Below are 24,606 nucleotides of genomic sequence, written 5' to 3'. Positions count from 1 at the left end.
CCCTGAGCACCTTCTGCTGGCTGCTATCAGGAAAAATGTGCTGAGACTTCTGGTACAAGCACGTACTGCTCCTCTCATACTCACTCTCTGACATTTCAATACTAATAGCTAAGGTGCAGTTATTTTGACTGACAATGTTAAGGCTCTTTCTCCTGTTTAAAAAGCGCTTCCAAAGTGTAACACCTTGATTTTCCATGTCAGCATCCTTCCCATACTGCACTGCATTGACTGAAGTAACCACACCATGGCAGTGAAGCAATCTTTGCTTCACAAAGAAAAGCCTGAAATAAATATTGGAACATATTGATATACTTTGGTTTGGACACAGCTACCTAAACAAATCAAACACATTGCCCCCATGAAAAAAAAAAGAGAAAGAAGAAAATCCAGTCTGCATTCTGTCACCTGGTCCTCATGAGGATTTACAAACTCAACAATAACAAGAGGGATTTTTGAGGAAGGGGAAAATTAGCAAAGATAAATTTTACCAGCATTTGCTAGCTTTTGATAAAATGTCAAATGGGTGTTTATTTAATTTTTTTCCCAATTTTGAAATCCTAATTTCAACAGCTGTTTTCTTTCTCCCCATGGGAAAATGAGATAAATGTTTCAAAAACATAAGCAAGTGGCATTATTTTCTATCAACAGAATTTCCCATTTCATTATGAAATTCTGAATCAGAGGGTTTCTAAAAAATGTTTTTTAAAAATAAAAATTAAAAAATCAGAAACTTCATATTTAAGAAACAAGTAAACAAGCATTTTTCTTTGTTCATAATAAAGTAAGATTATGATGTACTATATGTGGAATAGAAAAACTAATGATCAGAGCTGCACAGCAACTCTGAATTTTTAACATATGGCAGAAGAATACATAGATTCCAAAGCAAAATAAAGCATATTAAAATGACCCAATAATTTTGAAAGCAGAGACTTAAGATGAAAGAAATCAATGCCCAAAGGACCCATATGCACACCAGAAAATAGGAGCACTTTGGGGAAAATCCTATATGGTTTCTGAAGGGGATTTTTATTTAAGCTATTTAATAAAACAATTGTTCAATAGATGCTTGCCTTTCTCTTGAGTAACAGCTACTCCCAAAGGAAACAAGGTTCAATATGAGTCCAAATATTTGTAAAATTATATATTTTGAACAGAGGAATGTATTTACTACGGAATCGGTAGTTTACCCATAAGGAACAGCTAATGAAATATGCTGCATTACTTGTTATCACAATAAATGGCAATACTTGAATATAAAGCATATTCAAATGCTTTGTCACAGTATTTTTAACAATGTAACTGTAAACTGCATGTGTCGCACCAAACTGACTGAAAAAGAAAGATACCCGTGTTATTCCTGAACTAGAAAAGAAAGCTAGTTTTTAAAAATATATTAAATTAATGACAAATTAAATCTTAAATCTTGAAAAAGGAATTCGTAAATATTCCACATCCATTTAAGATTTTTTAAACAATAAGATTTGTAAGAAAGATATTTGCGGACAGATATTACGTTTGAGATTATATTAACCAAAGCTATCCCTGCATATTTAAACGCTTGCAGAGGTTTGTTTCTGGCTAACAATTCGAATCATACGTCATACCACAGTTTTGGATAAACAATGATCAAAACAGACTACAAGAGCAATCATGAAAGGATTAAACAACAGAGAGAAATGATAATGATGAAATGTTGATTTGCCCCTGTATGGCAGATTAAGGAACCTGTACAGAGCGGATGTCACATTTTTTTTAGCAATACATGTACCCAAATTTGTTTTTGGCAAACATTGCTTAACTGCTGCTGTTTTTCATGAAGTCAATGAAGACTGGGTTAGATAATGAGCTGGCATGCACTTTTGAAATGTTTACTGTGTTCCTTAAAGTAAGGGGAACATGCTGGTTCTTAAACTAATTTGTTTTTTGTTGTTGGCTTCCCCCACCTCTCCCCTAGTATTCTGTTCTCCCTGTCTTTGGAATAAACAGAAAATGACTGAATCTTTTTATACTTTTTTTTTTCCCTCTTGCAATTATACAACCAAAAAATCTGTAGTTTCCAAATGGCAAACAACTGAGCCATGTCAAGAGCCATGTTAATCTCATGTGTTCACTCCATTGTTAACAATGAAAGAAGGGGGATGGGAAGGACAAAATAAAATCTGTCTATTCTGGTCTAAATGCAGTACATGAACCAGGAGACATTCCACAAACAATGTAGTCTTTTTCTTCTGGCAGGGGGAGGTGATGGGGAAGATGATGGTAGCAGGACTTTTGTGGAAAGAGAAGCTGTAACCATCTTGACAGTCAATACAGCATTCAGAAAGCTTACATGGTGGGAAGAATTTCCCACCCATTGTTAACTAGGAACTTGATTTGAAAATGCAGTTTTTAATTAAAATTGGCACTTCCAAGCTTCATGCTGGCATCCACCATCTTGCTAAACACTGAGCTCATTTGTGGTTCCAGCAGTTTGCAAACGCAGTCTCGGAGGTGACAAACCATTTCCCATCCTGCCACCCTTACTCAGTCCTTCATCCCCATCTTAGCATGAGTACATGGGAAATTTACTCCAGTAAGACAAAGCAAGGACTGTAGGATGTGGCCTCATTTGGCTAGAATCCACAGATCCCAGTCTTTATTACTTTTAAGGCATTATTAACGGAACAGAATTCTTCAGAAATGTTTGGAGAAAAACAAGGTCAGTTATTTTTGAGGCTTCTACATGCTTCACTTCACTCAGACATTCACAACCATCATTACCAATGGAGATTCTACTGCTTAGCTCACAATTTGTTGTCTTCCCACCTATGTTTCCAGACAGTAGAATTCAAAGACAGAAATTCCAGACTATTACCACCAACTATAAAAATTTCTGGGTAGATAAGATGCAGAATTATCTATCTGTTTCACATGGTTGGACAAAATGGCTTATTTATTTTGTTGATTTCATGAATAGATTTGCATATATAATGTATTCTGACTTGAGGGATCTCAAATGAAAACTCAGTTTACAGGACTGCTGAATAAACTAGCAAAGTATCTTCATAATATCTTCATTAGAGGATCACATATCATTATTTAGGACCTTTTCTTAAATAATACTCGGGGGGGAAATCTATTTTTTTTTTAAAGTCTGTTTTTTCCAGCTGTGCGTATTTTGAGATGTTGAGGACAGGCTGGGAGGGTAATTTTTCTGGATTTTAAATTTTATTTGGATTGATGTCTTTACAATGCCTAACATTGTTAGGTTCACTACAAAGGATTTCACTTCGTCTTGGAGTAAAAGAAAAATATTATGCAAATTGCATAAAGGACTTCACAAGACTATCCAGTTCATGTGAATACTAGCTAGAAAAGCAAGCTGTTGTTGGCTTTTGAAAAATCTGTCAACAATTAAGCTCATCAAAAGGAAATTCATAAGCCGATTTAGCAGAAATGTCTCACAAAGCCTGAGCCCTGTAAGGTACATTCATGTATTTAGTTCAGTTAAAGTTCTATTCAAGAATTAAAGTAATTACCAAAGATTCATATATTTGTACTAAAAGCTTGCAGAATGTACAAATCCAAATATAGAAAGAACCTCAAGATTTCTAAATTACTGCAATTTGGAGTCATTTGGAGAATGATTTTCCAACAGGAATAAATCAGTGTTCCAAGCCTTCTCACATTATTCTGAGAAAAATCATCTTTCAAAAAGTAGTACAAAAAATTGAAAGATATCTAACACCTACACTCAGTGTCCATTTACCAACATATATCTTATATACTTCTGTAAAACAAAACCCAGATCTTCATTACTGCATTTAGAACATTCTACAGTCTTTCTTTAAGCCAGAATACAAGGTTTTAAGATGGTTGTTCCACAGAATATGAGTTCCTCAATCCTGAAATCAAAGAAAGTAATCCAACAAAGGAATTTGTCTACACTGCAAACTGTCTCTCCATATCCCAAAATCCTGTCACAGAGTCTTGCAAAAAGCAGAAGTTCTTTTGTCTTGTGACTTGTCCAAACTATGCTTAGCTATCTAGAGAAATCTCTTCAGGAAACTACAGGCTTCATTATGGAAATTCTCTCTTCACTGCATGTTAATTTGATTATTTTTATTCAGAATTTTGCACATATACACCACTTGACCAGATCTGACTCATCACACTTGCCCTGTGTTTAAGATTTTATTCTAGTTTCTTCCAGTAATGAATTTCTGTTGATTTTGTAAGATCCTGTTCATGACCTTAAAGTTAGTTCATAGGGTCAGACCTTTCATTTTTCTGTGTTCAGCTATTACTTTCTGCCACTGCTCTTCCATTATTCAACCTCCAGTCTTACAGGAATAGGACTTGGCTGATACTTATTTTTGCGAAATTCTTTGCCTTCCGATCTCAGGAATTTTGTAACTCAGTGCTTCATAGTGTCTGATTAAATCTGCATTAGGATTCTGTCCTTAATCTAGAGTTCAGCAAATGTTTTAGCTTTGGTCTGAGGCAACTTGTAAGAACAAAACTAAAAACATTTCATTAGGAGAAATCTATAGGGGAGCAACTGCTACACTCTCCACATTTGTAGATGACACTTGCTCATTCACTACTGTTTGTTTCCTCTAACATATGAGCACAGTACAGATATTGCCAGGAAAAAAAATCAATGCTGAAGTGAATTCAAGGGTGCATGACTGTACTAGAAGTTTCAAAACTCAGCAATAATTGTGCCATTTCTCCCCAAATGAACAGTCCAATATTTAACTTTCTTTGACTGGGTCCAAATATTAGAAATCACATAGGTGTGAAACATGCAATTTCTATCCCATCCTGTAAAAACACTACACATGAGTTGTACAGCTATGATTAATCACAATGCTGTTCATCGTTCCAAATCAGACTCAGTGATTTTTATAGACATCTGTTTTCTTTCACATTTACCACATACATGGATGTAGTGTCACTATTACAGAGATTTGACTCATCGAAAAACATTACAAGTCAACCACCAAATCAGTGAGGAATATGCAGCCCATCAGAAGCCATGAATAATATAAGATCCATATGGGTTTGGATAAAATTACCGGATTTGCCAGGACATCAGGCTTTTTTCACCCTGCCTTGCTGGAGATGAGGTGGTGCTCAGCAAGAAAGCTTTCTGAGCAGCCAGCAGCCACAAAGCTCGTGGAAGTTGGTGGACATAACTATCTTCTACCCAGTCTAAGTGAGGGAGTAAGAAAATACTCCTTTTGTTTAGCAATAAGTATAACAATAGAAGCTACAGGCTAAAGCACGAATCAGCATGACAAGGTTGGAGGAGGAACTGGACAGTGCAGCCTGAGGGATCTCTTCCAGAGTCAAATGCAGAAGAAGGAGTTGGACTTTGCTTGTTATAACTACTCCTTGGAAGAAAATAGCATGCAGGAGAATAGGAAGACAGTCCAGAGAGGGGTTTGCAGAGGCTAGTGAACACAGTAGTACAACCCTCAAAGAAAAGCAGGAAGCTTTTGGGGGAAAGTGAAAGCTGCTGGAAGACTGATCATGGCTGGGACCAGGGACAGTAGAGTCATTGTGCTGGTCACAACAGGGGCATGCTGTGTTAGAGCCAGCGGTGCTGTAGTCTGTGGAGCTTCTGTTCCTGCCTCCTGCCTCCACTGTGCCTTTCTCTTCTGCCATGACAGAGGGCCTGGGCTGCAAAAGTAAGACACCAAAGACCCAGCTAATTCACATCTGACTGTTCCTGCCACACTTCTCCTCCCATGATACTGCCCTGCACTACACAAGAAGATGAAGGCAGGTTCTGCTCAATAGCGCCAAGCAATAGGACAAGAGGCAATGAGCAGAAACTGAAGAACAAAGGGCTCCACCCAAACATGTCCATAATGTGTTGGACAGATTAACAAGAGAGGGAGGAACTTCCCTCTCTGGAGATATCCAAAAGCTGTCTGGACATAATCCTGACTAATGTGTCACAGGGCACCCTGCTTGAGCAGGGAAGTTGGTCTGGATGGTCCTTTCCCACCTTACCGATTCTGTGTTACAATTCTTGGCCCAAAAATGTTCTTACCCCATGAGGAGGGGTTGGCACCAAGCATGTGCTTCCATTGGAACTGCTGGGTTAAAATCTGAATGCAAAGTGGGAATTCCACCCTTGGAGTACTCTCAAGACAGACAGCATGGTTATTACCAGCCCCAAAGCAAACAGCAGCAGGGCATACCTGTGCTTGGGACATCGTATCCCCCATGTCTCTCTATGGATCCAGCTGTTATTTTGCAATTTGTGTTTGAAGCAATTGAAAGACTCTCACTGACTTCACTAGGTTTAGATCAGATATTTAATAGAAATTCATGTTGAAGAAAGGCTGACTAAAGGCTGCAGAATTTAGCAAGTATTTTTATGAGGGAACGCACAACTGCTACTTGCTACACACCAAAATACGTGCCTGAGAAGCATAAAAGTAACAAAAAAAAAGTTCAGGCTACAAACCCCTGTTTTTTCTCTGAATAGCTTGAATTTCTTTTCTCTAGCTTTTCCTACTGACTTTTCTCCAAATTTTTCTACTATGCCTCTCACACTGAGGTTCATCTCTCTGCTCCCAGTCAGCGTATAGTGTTGGATACCTAATTTTGTTACCTTTGTGACTCTTTACTGCCATAATTTTCTTTCCTAATTACTTAGGTTAATGCAGTTATACTAGCACAATAGTATTCAATTTTTAAGAAACACCTATTTGATATTTAAGCTGTGTGCAACTCTTGGCAGCCTATTGACATAGCAGAGAGGTCAGGTTTACAGAAAACTCTCCTCCTGCTGATCTTCTAAGGCTCTCATATTGAGCATATTAAAATAAATTTTGAACATCTTCTGAAAGGTAAGCAGTTACAAAGGAAAGGAAAAACAGATTGAAGTAACTAAATAACACAGAGAAGACAAGTCATTTGTGCTAAGGCAGTCAGGAAATCACAAGCCTAGAAAGACCATGCAGAAAATTGTCTGTATTTTGCCAGTGCTACTGAACAATACCCTACTGCCTGGCTTTTTAAATACTTTTTAACATTTAGCCCTTTTTAAATGTGTAATTGTGTTATGGATACTAATTTCCTAAGAACTAAGTATAATTATTCTTCTAAATATTTGGTCCATCTCTATTGTAAGCTCTTCTTAAGACAGCTACAAAATATTGCTAATATTTTTGAGTTAATGGTGTATTTAGAAGGTCGTGTCAGGTTATTGCTGGGAGGATTAAAAGATTTTCTTTCCTCCAGAGCCCTTTGTTATAAAAAACCAAGGAAATTTAAAACAGGATTTATTCCTTAGAACCACGACAAACCAACAGAGTACCGTGGCAAGAGCATGAAGTAAGAGCACTCTGGGCCAGGAAATTTACAAAGAGAGCTTTCTTCAAACTCAAAAGATGAGTTGAAATTTTAAAGCTCTTAATGGTTCTACATTAAGGGCAGCAAAAGACAACTGGTTTCACAGTCATTCCCACTTAAAAATTCTCTTTCAAAAGACTCTGGTACAATAACTGGTAAGCTAGGGGCTGTCACTAACACAGGCAGACATTCCTGGCACATCTAAGCTTCATTTGGTACTTGTCAAGCCAAGCCCTGCTGGCTGCTCCCACTGCCACTGGCTGGAAGAAAGGATAGTGATGAGCATCATTTTAGTGGAGAGACAGGAAAGATAGGCAGGAAGGAAGAAAATAAAAACGAGAACCCGGGAAAGTTTGGTCTCAGATGTCAAAACAAATCCACTGACAGATATAATGGATTTTCCCAACAGATGTTACTTAGAAACAAACAAGTCTCTCAAGCCTTAGGATCATGCCTGTAGGAAGTTTTAAGTCAGGTCTGCATCTTTATAGGTGTGCTGTCATTATATTAGTCAACGCTAAGATAAAGTACTGATGATATCAGGGTGAATGGTAGGTCAATTGAAGTGATGTGCCCTCTGACTTAGTTTCAGATTGAAATGCATCAGGCCTAGGAATTGATTGTGGATGTCCCAAAATCCATTGCTCAGAAGTAATTTATTTGGAACATGTAAAAATCCAGCAAATCCCACCATTACCATGGCATTAGGTATTGTGGTGGTTTCTTCCTAATCTTTTAGAATGATCTCTCAAATAGACACAGCTTAGACCTTGCTTTTTACATCTACTTTATTCTGAAAAAATTCTACTTAGACATTTTTTCTCTCTGTCATTAAAGTTAACTTAGCACAACATTCACTTCTAAGCATTGCATCAAACTGTTTTTGTGAGCAACTGAAAGTAAGAGCATTGGTCACATGCTCATATTCTACTGGAACTGGGCCTATAAATATTATGACCATTTCCAAATGAATGTGTCATGCCATAATGGATATCCTGAAAAAGAACTGATGCAACAGCACCAACAGAAATATTTATATATTGTTTTTAAAGATTTCATCAACAGGTGGCTTTCATCTACTACACAGTATTCCTAGCTCAGCTACTGCAATACTGTGAACAGATGTTTTTAGGCATCATCAATAGGATTACTCTAGAATTTGCTCATCATAAATCAGCACAGTGCAACGTCTTTTGTGGTGGGCAGTTAATATATCCTGCTTCCATCAGTTCATCTATATGATAGTTCACGGGAGGATGAATGAGCTCACTTCTATTTGAGATGACAGCTTGATGCAGCATTTCGAGGCTTAGCCTAACATGCCCTTACTTGAGGTCAGCCAGCAACCAGTCCCAGAAAACATGTTTGTTAGATGTAACTGAAAACAGTTTAGCACTTGCATTAAAGTAATAATTAAACATGAACAGTGTGCCTTGATGTTGTTTAAATGAATGACACATTCCATGCCCAGAGCAGTTTTCAACCCAGTTTTGTGACAGACAAAACACAATAACTGATCCAAGAAAGAATTAATGAAAAGAGTACCAAGAGGTTAAGCAGCTATCATTCTGACTGAACCATACATTATGGTGTCTCTTGTATAATGTACCTCAACAAAGAAGGTGGAGTTCAGTTACATCCAGCATGCCTCCACTAAAACAGCTGGCACAAACAATCAGATGGGCTTGTTAGCAGCTTCCTCTTGAGAGCTGTTATATAAGCATGGAGACTGTAAACAAGAAAAGAAAAAGAAATGGAAAATAACTAGATAAGAATTTCAAGGAAAATTATTATTTATATGCATCCAGCTTTGTAATTCTAACCAGGACAGAAAAAAGTTTCTTCCTCAAGCGTGAAAATAACTTTTCATAGAGATTTGTTTACACAGTTTGTATCAGCTAGACTTCTCCCAGAAACCCAGAGCAATTGACACTATTGACATCTCTACCCAGAAGTTTCTCCTCTCTCTCTAAATCACAGTGCTAAGATGAGAACCCTAAGTGACTCTAGTCACTCGGCAAAAAGCCACTAGGCAGTAGGTGAGCACTTAGAGAAATTAACTTCTATTTGGGTAGCTAAGAGGAACTTTGCCCTTTTCTGTATGAGCTGGAAGTAGCTGCAAACAGATTAAGATGCTCCATTACTTGGCGTATTTGAGTCATTAGGAATGCTCTATACTGTAAAAGAATATCCATTTCTCCACTTAGAGTTATGAAAAGAATCTAAAAACCAGATCCAGAAGCAGAGACATAGTTAAGAAACTGAATCCCAGTCTTTGATGTCTTCCTTTCCAAGTGACTTCCCTGAGGTGCCTGTTTCCAGCTATACTCCAAATGAGCTTTCTTAATCTTAAATTTTTTCCCAATTTAGCATCTGCAAATGAGATTTCTTATTATACACAGAGTTAAGACACTTTAATTCAGATGAACTATTCTAGAACAGCTACCTTCAGCACTATAACATTTATTTCTTGTGTATCTAAGAGGGACAGCTGGCCACAGAACTGCTTTGTACGTGGTCTGTGCCATGTGAGGGGACACTGGCTCACAGGAACAAGAAGAGATGGCTCAGCCTCAGACAGCTGGTGAGGTTACTGTGCCCAAGTGTCCCCCTCACTCTCCCTGAGCTGATATTTGAGCTGTTCACAAACCAGCTGCTGAACCACTGAAGTTATTGAGCTCTTTAAGGGTGGGGTAAACAGCTAGAGGTGATAACCACATTAGCTGTCTCAAGCTGGCAGCAACACATAAATCAATCAGAGGCCTCTAGGCACATTAAAATTGAATACACAGACACCAGCAAACTAAGCAAGAAGCTGCTTAAACCAGCTATTAGGAAACACAAAGACAAGTGCAGTGTAAGATTGTACACACACACTCACACAGAGCTACACACTCACAAACGGCTCAATCTCAGCGTTGGTTTTCTGTTCTTTCTCTGCTGAGAGACTTTTAACCTGCATGTCCCAGCAGAAAGTCTGCCACCAAGATGCCAGAGCAGGTTCCCACTGACCTGCCCACCATCCATGCACACACACACCTTTTTATTTTCTTCCTTTTACAAAAATACTATTTCACTTTCTAGATGCCTATTAGTCTCAATGAATAGATCTATCTCTCCTTCCTCTGTAGTAAATATCCTAAGATAGATTTTCTAGAAGTCATTTCTTCTTACCCCTCCAGAAACTGCATGGGGAAAATTCAGCAGGAACATAACTAGGAGGGCATCAAGTACAAAAACCCCAGCCCTGGCTAGTGTTAAATCATTATCTTTGCAAAAAGATGTTTTAACTCACCAAAATAGGCAAAAAATCTCAACATCTACTGACTGAAAGGTAAGAAACCTAAGGAATGCTTGATTCAATACCACAAAACAGACCTTTTTCTGATGAAATTATACATATTCTCTACACACTTTTTTTTCTGTAACCACAAGCAAGACAGAAAAGAAAGACGATGAGAACACATTTCCCTCAGTTTTAAGATGTGGGCTGAAACCCACAGGGATTGATGTGGCCAGGACACAGTCAGGTGGCACAAACTGAAACAGACTGATAGATGCTATGGATATTTCACTAGCAGAAACTAGCCCAGAAAGCATTGGCATTGAGGGAGAAAAGGTAGGTGGGAAGGCAGGTGAATGCCACTGACACCTATAGATATCCTAAGCACTAAAGAGACATTTAAATATAATTTCTTACATTAATAACTGTAATTCCACACATTAATCTAGCCCACTAGTTCTGGTGATTCAGTTGCCTGCACAAAGAATTGTGCTATTCTGCCAGAAAGCTGCATATCTATGGAAACATATGGAGAATTTCAGCCATCACCTTATCTGTACTGATCATTTATTTTCTTAGGATAAAAAGCAGCAGCTGCAATGGCAAGAAAGTAAAAATATTATGCTTGATCATACATTCTTTTCATACAGTTTGGAGAGCATTTCCCCTCTTTATGCTCAGATAATATGACTTCCCTTCTAGAACCACACACATTGTGTGTATGGGCTGTGTCCAGCACTAACCTACAGAACCATTCTAAGTAAAAATACACAGAAGAGAAGTGCACTTAAAAACCGAGTCACACTCATGTGCTGTATTCAGCATGCTTAAACAGTGCACATAATACACTTCAGTGTAATAACCACTCACTACTCAGGTCTCTAACATGAAGGAACATACAGAATGGGAACATAATTCAGCCTGGAATCAGCTCTGGAGTACAGTCAGACTCATTCAATCCATAAAAATTCCTGTGTCAAAATGATGTGTCCCATTGTCCTGACACCTTGACCAAGGTTTCTAAGTTTCTCATTTTTCTGACATCTTCCACACTAAGAAACTTACAGTGAACATATGTTAAACTAACTGAAGTTCTGCTCAAGAACCTACTCCTTTGAAATCTTTTAATCAGTATACGTAGCAGTGAATGCTGTCCTTGTATAGCTAGCTCTCTTCTGTAAAAAATTAGAGTCCCTTGAAAAGGTAGTGAAAATGCAAACATTATTGCAAAAATTCCCTTTGCCTGCAACACTCTACCAAGTTACATTCTTTACTTATCTGCAGTTGATGAACTGACTACAAGAAAATAACAGTAACACTTAGCCCTCCTGTAAATAATCTTAAATCACAGAGTTCTCAATAATCACAGAGGTCTTCAGAAAATAAATCAGCATCCCCTTGTTATATACTTAATACTTCCATATTTTTAGTCAGGTTTCCCATAAGAACTGAAATGAGGAAAACAATTTTATTTAAAGGATATTTTTAAAGTTTATTTTTCCATTTCCTTCAGTTATTTCCATGGGAGAACCAGAATGACAATTTACCAGAGCATATGGAATATAGTTAGAATGCACAAGTACCCTTTATTTTATGCACAAGTACCTTTATTTTCATAAAGTCTCTCCTAATCGCCTGAAAAGCCACTGAAAGAATAAGAAAAACCAATTCATATTACAATACAGTAAACCTTCTTGCGATTGTTAAGCAACCTCTGCACTCCTGGTGGGATATGGGTTCCTCCTTCCCCCAGCTGTAAGCTCCAGCCAGCAGATGGTAGATGCTCTCAACCAGAAAAGCAGCCACGTGCACCTGACAAGGAGGAGCCGTGCCCGGGGATGTGTGCAGTGCCACACCTGCCTCCCCCAGCTGGTGCACCAGCCACTGGGGGATTGGATCCAGCAAGATAGGAATGCATGCTAAGAGACCTCCAGCTCTCAGAGACTGAATACATATGAGGGCTATGATTTTTGAAGCCAAATTCTTATTAAAAACAATAGAAATTTGGGTGTACAAATCCCTTAGTCTCTGTCCAGACAAAGCAATTCCTCTCCCCCCAGCCTCTAGCTGCTACCCATTGGTTAGCACTGCTGGTACCATTTTTTAGAAGGATTTGTTGCACAAAGAGAGAGACTTATTAAAAACAGAAAAGAATGTGTTGTGCCTCTGTAGCCAGAATCATAGCTTAAAAATCTGTGTGCCGTATTTTCCTGAATGCTCAAAAGATACAAACGAGTTATAAACCCATAGAAATCACCTAAGCCCAAGTACATGGCTGGTTTTCATCTCCAGTGATTCAAAGGAGGTGTGTTTACTATTGCACCTGGCATAGCACACTTCCAGAAGAAACATTTTAAAAAATCATGTTTTCATTAGTATTTTTTTTTTTAATTTTAAACACTTCTCTCCATTATTTATTGGTTCAGATTAGTTGTGATTTGCTTTAGGATAACAGCCTAAAATGAAAATATTTTCATCTTATTTTATGATAATTCTCTTTTGCTATAAATAACCACTGAGCTATCAGGCCAACACTCTTTAGATTCCTCTTTTGTCTTTCCACTTCACTCCATAGCTGGATTGACTGAAATTCAAGAAGGATGGTTACCTTTTTTGAGCTAAACAAGGTGTAATTGTTTTCTCTGTTCAAGGTGAAATTCACCCAGGAGAACCAGCAGCTTAGTGCATATTTGTGACCAGACCCTGAACTACTTGTACAACCATCTCTTCTATTAGTTTCTATTTAAGTAATGTGAGTTCAGTTAGATATTTGTGATTTTGCCAGGAATGAAGGGGAGGAAATAAAGCAGCCCTTTAAAAACTCTCAAAGCCGCTGGAGGACAAGTCAGCTGATGAGTATGTTTATTGCTCTTAAATAATTTGGGAAGAAAAGAGGAACCATTTCAGTGTTGAGAAACCTGTTAGTGAATAGACCAGACACTAGGTAAATTGCTATGTTTTCTTTTTAAATTTTTTTCTGCTTTGTAGATGACTATCACAAGATTATTTTTTTTCTGTTACAATTATTTCTGAGATGAACAGAGACATCCATTGTCAAACCAGTGTCCCAGGGTGTCAGCTGCCTGCCTGCCAGAAGCCCAAATCCGTGATATTACAGACATACTGCCAAGTTTCAGCCAGTGATCCAGCCATTGCCCAATGCTGTTCATGAGCACTAATAAAACTGTCAGGTGTGACTCAGACCAGACCAACCAGAAGTGACTACTGGCTCTAGGGAAGGCTGGGGAAACAGGGACACAGGAAGTATTCTGGACAACCTTCCTAATGGAGATGAAAAATAAATCATCTCAGACCATTCTATTTTGTTCCATATTTATGGCCCACAGGTTGAGGGAGAAAAAGAAAATAGGATCTCAAGTTTAGAAAGATTGTTACACAAGCTGCACAACATGCCTTCAGTATTTCCATCAGGAAACCAGTAGAAGCAAGTTCTTCAAAGTACATTTCCATATGATTCCTGGATGAAAACTGCATCATTATTGCTTTATTCTGAAAAGATTGACTAAAGCCCAGCTAGAAACAGAATGGTGGAATATTAAGATACACTTGGAATTTGCAGAGCATCTGGCTGTGAAAAGTAGACAAACCTTCACAGGACAGGTTGAAAGGGTTGCCAATTAACCATTGGCTGTGAAACTGATGGGATAAAATTAAAAAGACAAGTTCTGCACTTCAGCAGGAAAATCAAATGAACAGCTACAAAGTAGAATAAAGCAAGTTAGCTACAGACCTGTAGAAAAATCTTTAATACAACCATGTGAAAACTATGTTAAAAGTATAATTCTCTTTCAAACATGGTGTTCTATGAGAGGTAATTAATCCATACCTTTTGGCACTTGTGGTACCTCCAATAAAAAATAAAGTCCAGTTTTGTACTTTATTTTTCAAGATTTATGCAGACTTAGTCCAGAGAGGAACACAAAAAATAAAAAAAAAAGTTTGGAATATACAATCTAGGAAGAAAAGCTGAAAGATTTGGGTTTGTTTAGTCTAGAAAAGAGACTGAGGGAAGACATAAGTCTTCAAATATGCAAGATGCTGTAATAAATATGACAGTGATCAACAGTTCTTCAGGTTCAGCAAGGTTAGAAGAATAGTTCCGCTTACCGTGTGGTAAAAGAATATTTGTTGGCTATTAGGACAAAATAACTAACAAAAACAGCCATACACTGGAACAGCTCATCAAGGCTGGTCATGGAATCCTCATCACTGGAATCCATTATGGAAAAGTTAGACACATCACTGTCAAAAATAGTCCTTGGCTCAGCCACAAAACAGAGAGATGGACTGGTTGCCTGAGCTCTCTCCCATTCCTACACTTCTATGATTTACTAGGGAATATGCAGTTTCTTGCACAAGTCACTCTTTTTAGGGGTTTAGTAAGTCACATTGACTAATATATTGCATGCAAAAACCTCTATCCTGATGCCAAGTATTTCAAACTCTATTTAAAAACTTTACCACTGTAAAAACTGTTATGTTCTAGCAGGAAAATCCAGGAAGTAGTACTCTGCAATATTATCGTACCAAGGGAGAAGCCAAGTAATTTCAAAAGACCTTTCAAAATCTCATGTGTGACAACAAGGCGAGGTCAGAAAAGGCCAATGACATTTGTCTCAGAAGGTAAGAAAACCCCAACACAGTTGGGGTTGTCACAGTCTGACAAAAGCCAACACACAGCAGTGGCTGAAGGCTACATGGAAATCGATTCAACCCACCGCTACAGCAGGAACTCTCTGGTGTCCAGGACATCTTGAGTATAAAATCTAACATCTAGCTAGCTGACACATTTCAGAAGCTTTCATCCTAAAAGTAGCTGGGGATAAACTTGGTGAATTGATTAAGCATGCCAGATAGTTAATAAGGAATCACTGAATATTTAGAGCATTGCATCAGAAAAGGTGACACTATTCTCTGCATCAAACTATAATCAGTTCTTTGCAGAAGGGCATAGAAAGCACTTGCAGATTGTAAGACCCAGCAATGAGTTCATTACAGACCCACTGACAAAGACATGGCTTCATACCATCTACTACAAAGAACAAAATTCTTGTCTCAGACCTTACATGCCACTGACTAAAACCAAGAAAAAGAAAAGGAAATCTACTCCTTTGCCAAGAATGAGAAGAAATGTTAAAGACAGCCATACTACTGGCTCTGGCAGGAAACACTCTTGGAAGTAGTCTGGTGACTCCACTCCACTTTGACAACTAATTAAAACATTAGCAAAGGCCAATGAAGGCACAATAGCATACTGTTAAATTCTAGGACAAAAATCCATTAAAGCTAAAATCTTCAACACCTGAGAGATGTTATCAGCTCCACAAAAGATCCACTGGAATATCCATGATGATCTGGCAAGGTGTAATTCAGAAAAGTACTTCTGAAATCTTCCAAACTTCAGTGGTATCCAGGCAATTGGTGTATGCTGTCTTGGTCAGAAGGAGTCTCCTGAACTATTTGCCTTCAGAAGCATTTCACAAAAGTGCCTGATGACAGCATGGAAAAATGCAAGATACCTGCAAGGATAATTCATAAGAACAATAGCCAAGGGCCTGAAGGAGACAGTTTTCTTGCTAAAATGTTTCAGGCAAGCTTCTGCAAAACATCTTTCTGTTTTAGAACATTTCTACCATACAGATTCTGTTTTTCAGACATCCCATTTCTGCATTCCTTACAAACCCAAAAACACCCACTGACATCATTGGGCAATGCATTGGCATCAGGAATACAGGACTAAGCCAACAGAGGTTGTGGGTAGCCAAAACTGTGCTGGAAACAGTTCGTCCCAGTTTGGTCAAACCAACTTTTGAAATCATCCCTGGTTCAAAAACTGTGACCTTCCTAGGGTCCTAGCAGACTCCACTCCCTGCCATGCTCAACGCAGATGACAGCACTTCTCACCTCCTCAACCTCACAAGCTTGGGCCCAGAAATCCCTTTTCCTACACTTAGGGAAGCAGCTATTCCTGCTTGCTGGTCCAGCCCCATTCCCTTACCCTTGGCCCACTCCCGGAACCAATTCATATGCAATGGGCTACGCATCCTGCTGGTGAAGAAGGGCTGGGAGGGACTGTCTCAAAAAGATTTAAAATCTTATTAATGAATACAATATGAACTTCAAAGTCCTACTGGGGAGTACTATTTGTGTAATGGCAAGAAAGAAAAACAAATGTATCTTGAATCCTGACACAACTAAAGGCAGTGGAGAAAAACACCCAGGGAACCAAGATTTCAATCAGCAGTTGAGTTGAGACTTATTCTTGTAGTGGATGGAAGGAATCTGCCTGAGAGAAGCATAGAAAAGGAAACTCTGGATGGAAAGAAAACAGAGATCACAAAGGCAAAGTGCAAGGGTTGAGAAAAAGCCAGAGTGAATTACAACAAAAGCAGCTAAAACAAACTAACAAAATCATGTTAGTTAAAATGGGAAAAAAAGCTTTGTTGGTATTAGCTCAATAGGCTTCCTGTAAAGAGTCAATGGGCCCTTAATTTTCTGTTATTAATACTGTGCTTAAAGAGCCTTAATCGTCTTTTTACAACCCAGACATACGATCACCATATAACCCCAGGCATTTAAAGAGCAGGGACACTGCAGATTCAGGACTAACTCTGCTCTCAAACTGGCAAACTAGTTTTAGCCACTAGCTTGCAGGGGAGGGAGGAAATCCAGCTCTTGGCATGAAAATGTCTTATACACATAATCAGGGTCAGTTGCTCCCATGCAGCTGTCAAAAACTTGGGAAAGTTAACCAACTCTCTTGTCCTGAGCATATTATGATTGACTAATTTCTGAAAAAAACCCAATTCTTGGATTTAACAGGTCTACTTAGCATCCAGCTATTTACTGCTGAAGGTTGTTGATGTGTGACCCCTGTGATGAGCCCTGAGGAAAACACAGAATCTGAAACACACAACTCTGTTGAGAAAATCCCTTTCATGTAGGGGATCACTCTAAAGCAGAAATCCTTTTCCTTTTCTATATTAGAAAAGAGCTGGCAGATCAATATTCTATTGTACACTTGGTTTCTCCTTACCCTGCACAGCACTGCACTGTCTTTCAACTCTAGCACACTCCTACCCAGTAAAGCAGGAAGATAGAAACATGATTATTATTTTCTTTACTTTTCAGGCAATGATAGTATACAGGGAGAAAAGAGAAGACAGGACAATGTCAATATGACTAAGATTTCTGAATAGGTCAAAGTTCTGAGTATTCTTTCTACAAAACTGCCACCAAAATACAAGGACCAATTCTTGGTAATACTTGTTTTCCCAGACAGCATATCACTAGTACAAACTCTGTCAGACTTCCTGCCAGTCTCCTCAGATTTTGGATGATGTTCAGAGATTGAACCCTCTGGATTACAAATATCCACAGGAAAAAAATCTCATTTTGCAGTTTTCCTCCTATTTGCCTTCTCTGCAATTAAATGTCTCCTGCTACTTAGTCTCTCTCTACTTCCACCAGTACATTAGTTTTCTTGCTTCAGTAGAGCCAGTGTTCAGATGTTCCAAAGAAAGAAGTTAAGAGCTCTAAAACCCCTCCAAATTTCTCTATTGTACTGTTTGACAGACAAGGAAAACAGCTTTTGACGCTATGGGTGTTTTTCATTATGATGGGGAGAAAAGACCTGAAACTACATTTCCCAACAGGCATGACAAATTGATTTTGATGGTGCAGAAGACTGCCATTAGCTGGCCACTACACTATTGTCCTCATGTCATAATAATCATTATTATAAGTGGATGAAATATAAATCACCTGAAAACTAACTAAAGAAAAAACCTTCACACCTCAAAAGCCAAATCAAAATCAGCAGAACTATTACCATATTCCAGCAGCCTTGCTTTCTATGAATACATTTTATGCTTAATATTCCATTTCCAGAATTATTTTTTACTTAGTTGCTATATTCACTTGCAACTGAAGAATGGGAAATAATCCTTCAAGTCTCCTTTAAGTCAAAAACCAATTGTGCAGTTTTGCTTTTAACCTTATATTCAGTTTTGGAGGGAAAAAAAATCAAAATGCCACAGAGTTTTCTTCAATCTTTTCATTAATTTCACAGAATTTCTAAAAACATGCTAGCCACATATCAAAACTTTAAATTACAAAGTTCCATCTTGGGATCTGGAAGAGTCTGCAGTTAATATTCACTGCAATTAGAATTCTTCATTGTGCAGTGGAATCTGTGTTTAGTGGCATCAGAACATGGTTCAGTTAGAAAGCACTTTTACATAGACTGAGGCAAAATTTTCATTAAGTATTTGGTAGTCAGAGGAAAATGTTTTTTGAATTAAGCAATATATATATATAATTTCACAACCTTCTTTGACAGCAGATGAAATTCACCTTGTGCATCCTTGACCAAATCAGAAGCAAATCAGTTGATACCAGTGGAATGAAACTGATGTCAAAACACTTGGGGCAGTTCTTTTGAAATTAGTTGCAAAACTCCCAATGACTTTGGATCCCATACATGTAGCTCACAGGCACAGTGCTGCTCTTGGATGGCCTACTAACCTTTGTGACTTTACACATGCTACACTTCTCCTTCCAGTCTCTGAGGAAAACCCTCTGTGCTGTTGAAGGTTCCTGGCCTAAGGTATCTTTTCCTTTGTTTACTGTCTGGCTGCATAGATGTCTGGCACAGATTTCAAAGTACAGTAGCTCAAAAATATGCTCTGTGCATATGTGCATAAACCCTGTAGTGGATTGCATCACACATCCTGCATCTGAAACTAAAAACCTTTACCTGGTTCTCTCTGCTATTTGTGGTTTATAAAGCAGGTAATAAAAAGCAGCTGTATCAGTAACACACCTCAGTAGTTTAACATCATTGATTAAAGTGGATTTATTCCAGAATGACCTCAAGTAAATGAGTTCATTATATTTTTCTTTATGTGTGCAAGAAAAAAAATCCAAAATACTCTGAATTCAGCACTGTTCGCCTAATCCAGTTTCCATCTGTGCCAACATTCACAGTACATACAAGTAATTCTATACTGTACAGTTACTGAATTGCATTTCATACAGTTTTGCAAAGCTTGGCACAGTCAAATGCTCCAAATAATTTCAAAAGCCCATTAAAAAGTACCAACTTAGTATCAACAAAACAAGTCCCTCAGATCAATAAGAAAACTGTTCTGTGAGCTTCCAAGGAGGTTGCTTAATGTATTGGAGTAGATTGCACTGAACTTGCTGAAGTCAAGCATTTAAATCAAGCAATATTTAGTTTACATAACCTAGTGATAGAGAATCAGAATTAAACTGCCCAAATTAATGAAGGCAGCAATGGAAAAACAGCAACTTAGATTCCAGCTCACCTTTATATATCCTTTATATATGACATAAATACATAATTTTATCTCTATGTCCAGCTTCAGTGAAATATTGTAATCACTCCTGCCACTACTGTCCTGGATTCAGCTGATAGAGTTAATTTTCTTCCTGGCAGCTGGTGTAGTGCTGTTTACATTCAGTGTGAGAATTATGTTGATAACACAGATGTTCTGGCTGTCGCTGAGTAGTGCCCACCTGAAAGCCAAGGACTTTTCAGTTTCCCATGCTCTGCCAGTGAGGATGAGCACAAGAAACTGGGAGGGGCATGGCCAGGACAGATGAAGCAAACTGGTCAAAGGAATGTTCCATAGCACAGAAGGTTGTGCCCAATATATGAACCAGGGGAGCTGGCCAGGAAGGGCAGGGCACTGCTGCAGCATGGGCTGGGTATCAGTCAGTGGGTGGTGAGCAACTGTATTGTGCATCACTTTTTTCTTTTGGATTTTATTCCCCTCCCTCTCATCTTCTTTTTTTTTTTTACTCTTTTTTGTTGTTGTTATGAAAGTGTTGTTTTCTCAACCCATTGCTTTTACCTTTTTCCAATTTCTCCATCCCACCAAGAGGGAGGGGGAAATTAATGAGGGGAAAGTTAGTGAGGAGAAAGTCAGTCATGGTACTTAGTTCCCAGCTGAGCTTAAACCACAACAACCACAAAAAGGGTTTTTTCCCTTTTCATATTTAATTGCTGATTTTGTACTCCAGTTTACCATCACTTACCTACCAGCCTTTCAAAAAGGGCTGATGCAGCCATGGCACAACAGCAGTACTGGAGTCACAATGAATCAATCTTATGTGATAGAATCTTGGTACAGGTGTCTCTTCTCAGACCTTGAATTTCTCACACATCATGGATCTTGTCAAGTTAGACACAGTGAGAGGCGAGTTCTAGCCTTTTTATTCCAGGAAAAACAGGACAAACAGAGAAATTACAAGGTCCTGGGAGAATTAATCAACTCCTCCTTTACTCTGGACAGTATGTGCTGGCCTAACAGGAAAAATCTGACCAACAAGACTGAAATCTGGCTTTTACCCACTCCTACTGAAAGCAAAACCATTATGCAGTCTAAATAGATTAATAAATTTCAAGTCAATTAATATTAATATCCCTGATCTTAAAGGATTACCACATTGTGGGTTATTATTACTGTTATTCAAAGAAAGGCAAAAATCCGGTTACTCTTACAGAATAGTTGGGGTGGGGAGGGACATCTAGAGATGATCTAGTCCATCCCCACTGCTAAAGCACCTATGGCAGGTTGCACAGAACCACGTCCAGGCAAATTTTCAATACCTCCAGAGAAGGAAGACTCCACAACTGCTTTGGGCAGCCTGTTTCAGTGGTCTGTCACCCACACAGCAAAGCTTTCCTTATACTCAGATGGAATTCCCTGGGTTTCAGTTTTTGCCAGTTGTCTCTTGTCCTGTCACTGGGCATCAGTGAAAAGTCAGGCCCCATCCTCTTGGCATCTACACTGAAGATATCTGTATGCACTAAGATCCCCTTGTCTCTTCGCAAGGCTGAACAGGCTCAGCTCCCTCAGCTTTTCCTCGCAGAGATGCTCCAGAGTCCCCTCATCATCTTTATTGCCTTCTGCTGGACCCATGCCAGCAGTTCCTTGTCTTTGGTGAGCAGAGGAGCCCAGAACTGGACGCAGAACTCCACGGGCACCCTCACCAGGACCAAGCAGAGGGGCAGCATCACCTCCCTTGACTGCTTGCAATGCTCTCCCTATTGCATCCCAAATACCATTGGCCTTCTTGGCCCCCAGGGCACACTGCTGACTCATGGACACCTTGTCCAGCAGGAGCCCCAGGTCCTTCTGCTCAGAGCTGCTTCCCAGCAGGTCAGTCCCCAGCCTGTGCTAGTACAGCAGATTGTTCCTCTCCAGTGGCAGACCCTGCATTTGCCTTTGTTGAACTTCACCAGGTTCCTCTCCACAAAACTCTGCAGCCTGTCCAGGTGTTGCTGGACGTCAGCACAGCTCTCTGGGGCACCAGTCCCTGCCCCCAGGTTTGTACTACCAGCACCTGCTGCACTCTGTCCCTCCATCCAGGGCACTGATGAATAACATGAACGAGACGGGACCCAGTGCTGATCCCCAGTAATACCACAGGCTACAGGCCTCCAGCTGGACTCCGTGCTGCTGATCACAAAACTCTGAGCTCTGACACAGGTTCAGTTCTCAGTCTACCCAACTGCCCACTCATTCAGTCCACACTTCCTGAGATTGTCCATGAAGATGTCAGGCAAAACAGTGTTAAAAGCTTTGCTGAAGTCAAGGTAGACAACATCCACCACTTTTCTCTCATCTGCCCACCTAGTTAGTCCATCCCAGAAGCCTATCAGATTGATCAAGCATGATTTCCCCTCAGCGAATCTGTGCTGATTGCACCTGATACCTTTCTTTACTCCCACATGCTTAGAGATGACATCTAGAATGAGTTGTTCCATCCCCTCTCAGAGATGGAGGTGAGGCTGACCGGCCTTTAGTCTCCTGGATCCTCTTTTCTGCCATTTTTGAAGACTGGAGTGGCATCAGCTTTTTTCCAATCCTCACGTTTCTCCTGTGCTCCATGACCTTGGAGAGTGGCCTGATCTCAGGCACCTCTTCTATTCTCCATCACCATGGAGAGTGCTTCAGCAATAACATCTGGCAGCTTCCTCAGCACTGGTGGGTGCATCCTATTGGGGTTCCTGGATTTGCAGGTGTCACATTTGCCTAAATGATCTCTAACCTGATCCAGCTCAACCAAGGGAAAGTCTTCATTGTTCCAGACTTTCTCTCTTGCCTCCATGATCTGAGATTCCTGAGAGCTGGCTTCAGCAGCAAAGACTGAAGCAAACAAGACATTCAGTAACTCCACATATTCTGTATTTTTCATGACCACAGCACCCACCCCATTCAGCAGCAGGCCCACATAGTGTTCCTTTTGCTACTGGTGTACTTGAAGCAGCCCTTCTTATTGTCCTTGACATCCCTTGCCAGATTTGATTCCAAATGGACCTTTCCATAATCTCTACTATACATCTGAAATTGGTCAGGAACACAGTACATGTCTGTGAGTGGACAAGCAAGGATTTCTGCAGGTAAAAGGGTTAAGCATGTTCAGTTTCCCATATTTCTTGATCAGCTGGTTTAGAGAGGAGCTCTAAAGCCTGCAGTCCAAATCTGGCTTCAAAACATTGCCAGTTTGCCCTCGCTGCTTGGCAAGAAACAGCAAAATTGTGTTAACAGTTTCTTTCAAGAATACATGTTAGTAAGTGCCAAATGACAGTTGTAATGACCCTGATGCATTTCTCTCCTTAGGGCTTTTTTGTTTAGAAGCTGGTTGCCGCCCACGAAGAAAAAGATCATTCTTTGTCATGAACTCTCCCATCACCCTGAGCTTTCTCCACTGCCACCAGCGCTATACCTAGTGAGAGTAAAGAAATAACCTCCTATATAAAAAACAGCTACTCCCACCTGGGATTATAAACACCAGAGCATGCATTTAAGGTCTGCTAAAATCCAAGGAGTTTTTCCATCAATTTCAACAGGCTCTTGGTCAGGTCTTGAGAGTCTATTTTTATTAAATCACTCATTTCTTCCCTTGTTTATGTAAAGAACCTTTTTTCTAAATCCATGCAGAAAGATTCTATTTGGACTTGTAACAGGGCAATGGTTTAATCATAAGTTAAATTAAGAAGTGTCACTGTCTGCAGCCAAAAGAAAGAAGCTAAGTCTGACACAGCACCTGTGCATTGCTTCTCTGGCTCAGCATTGTCCTTGGTTGACAGGAACATGTGCTTGAAAAATGCACCCAAGGGGAAACTCATCACAACATGAACAATCACAGTAGAATGATAAACACCCACACTGCACAAGAAAGCTGCCAAATGCTCACAGCAGCCAGGACTCCAAGTGCATCTGGAAGGAAGTGTACCAAAAGAACATGTGTGTATGCACAAGTATGTACATATGTGTTTGCACACACTCTCTTGCCCCATTTTCTGCCTAGAGCACCATGTCTCATTATGCATGTGTAAAAATACCTTTCTGCTCCCTTATGACAGAGACAACTAAAATTATCAAATTCCCTACATGCAATCACAACAGAAGGTTACGTCTTGTAGTGATTTAATCATACTGATCCATTCACATACATTTTTCTCCTTAACAAGATAACTGATGTGTTTAGCTTTGAGCAGCTTAGCTTTCCTTTTAATAATTTATGATTACATGCTCCCACAAGATCATCAAAGCTGTGAGAAGGCCATAAAAACACATTCAGTAAGAAATTAGTCTGTGTTTCCTCTTAACTAATGGACGAAACAATGGGTTTTAAATGTTGCATGGATGATTTTCTTTCACATGTGGTCTTACGCAAGATTGCTGCTGTAATCTTCAGACATCTTCAAGGATGAACTGAAGAGCCAAAACAGCCTTTATGGGCACAAATCTGTTCACCCACACAGGTATTTGCACAAGCAGAACTCAATGCATTCATGCAAAGATCACTTAAACCATGAAATATCACATACGTCCAGTGCTCCCACTGTCAGAATAAGTCTTTCTGAAAGTGAAATGCAGAAATGGCCTGCTGTGCCAATGAAGACTGAA

The 24,606-nt window shown here is 39.4% G+C and overlaps 1 long non-coding RNA gene across 2 annotated transcripts in view; it reads right to left on the bottom strand.

Annotated features, from left to right (window-relative positions):
- LOC116998211 overlaps positions 1 to 24,606 on the bottom strand; it is a 233,012-nt gene that overhangs the window by 194,076 nt on the left and 14,330 nt on the right. For both annotated transcript variants that reach the window (XR_004418337.1, XR_004418338.1), the window contains exon 2: positions 8,966 to 9,085. This is a non-coding gene — a long non-coding RNA (uncharacterized LOC116998211). The remainder of the gene's footprint in view (positions 1 to 8,965; positions 9,086 to 24,606) is intronic.

The sequence above is a fragment of the Catharus ustulatus genome, chromosome 6 (genome assembly GCF_009819885.2).
Source record: "Catharus ustulatus isolate bCatUst1 chromosome 6, bCatUst1.pri.v2, whole genome shotgun sequence".
Lineage (NCBI taxonomy): Eukaryota > Metazoa > Chordata > Aves > Passeriformes > Turdidae > Catharus > Catharus ustulatus.
The sequence above is the reverse complement of the archived record's forward strand: the minus strand, read 5'-3'. Positions and strand labels throughout refer to the sequence as shown.